This window comes from Myotis brandtii, unplaced genomic scaffold (genome assembly GCF_000412655.1).
Source record: "Myotis brandtii unplaced genomic scaffold, ASM41265v1 scaffold41, whole genome shotgun sequence".
NCBI classification, from domain to species: domain Eukaryota; kingdom Metazoa; phylum Chordata; class Mammalia; order Chiroptera; family Vespertilionidae; genus Myotis; species Myotis brandtii.
This window is the reverse complement of record NW_005365763.1, coordinates 2,189,999-2,190,780: the sequence shown is the minus strand read 5'-3', so window position 1 is coordinate 2,190,780 and position 782 is coordinate 2,189,999. Positions and strand designations below refer to the sequence as shown.

General features: G+C 51.4%; 1 protein-coding gene across 1 annotated transcript in view; it reads left to right on the top strand.

Annotated features, from left to right (window-relative positions):
• The first annotated feature begins 589 nt into the window (after positions 1 to 589).
• The window catches only part of CUL2 (cullin 2), a 167,310-nt gene continuing 167,117 nt past the window's right edge, over positions 590 to 782 (top strand). Inside the window, exon 1 of the mRNA XM_005873394.2 lies at positions 590 to 728. The gene's annotated coding sequence lies outside the window, so the exon portion shown is untranslated. The remainder of the gene's footprint in view (positions 729 to 782) is intronic.

Genomic DNA, 782 nt, shown 5'->3' with positions numbered 1-782 from the left:
TAACGAATGCATGAGTGGGTGGAACAACAAGTCAATGTTTCTCTCTCCTTCCCTCCTTTCTTCTGCCTCTAAAATCAATGAATTAAAAAAAATTGTGAGGGAGGAAAGTCCTTTACATTGATAGGATGGTAATGATGGAGAGGTCAAGACTCAGAATTTGTCTGTAGATGAAAATCCACTAGAAAAGGAGTATGTCAGAGAGAAAAGTAGTTTTGCTGATGTATTCCTGATTATTTGAAGAGCCCAGGGGAGCACTTCTCCAGCCTTTTGGCTGAAATCAAGTGAAAAGCCCGTGGAAGCGTGTGGCAAGAAAATGGGGGTGTCCGAGAATATTTACACAGGTCTGAAACAACTCAAAAGAAAACACTTGTGTTGAAAACACCTTTCCAACATATTAATATGTCAGACCCAAACTCGGTGGGTTCTGAGTCTCTTGAGCTCAGTGAACGGAACGTCTCAGAGTCCCTTCAGACTGGGACTGCCAGGCCTTTCGCGATTGCACTAAAGCGGGCTCTCTGCGCTTGCCGTAACGCGGACTCTACCATTGCGCTCCGAGGGGGGATTTGGCGGCAGCGGAAGAGGGCGAGCAGAGGGTGTGTGTGGGAAAAGCCGGGCCCTCGGGAGAACAGTCGTTTCACGGATCCCTAACCAGCCCTTCCTTCTCCCCTTCACCCCTCCCCTCCGCCCCTGTCCGGCCCGGGCTTCTCTGTGTCTCCGCGCGGTGACAGGTGAGCGTGGGGCGCGCGGGTTCCCAGGTTTCGCAGCGCACCCCCTATGTCTCC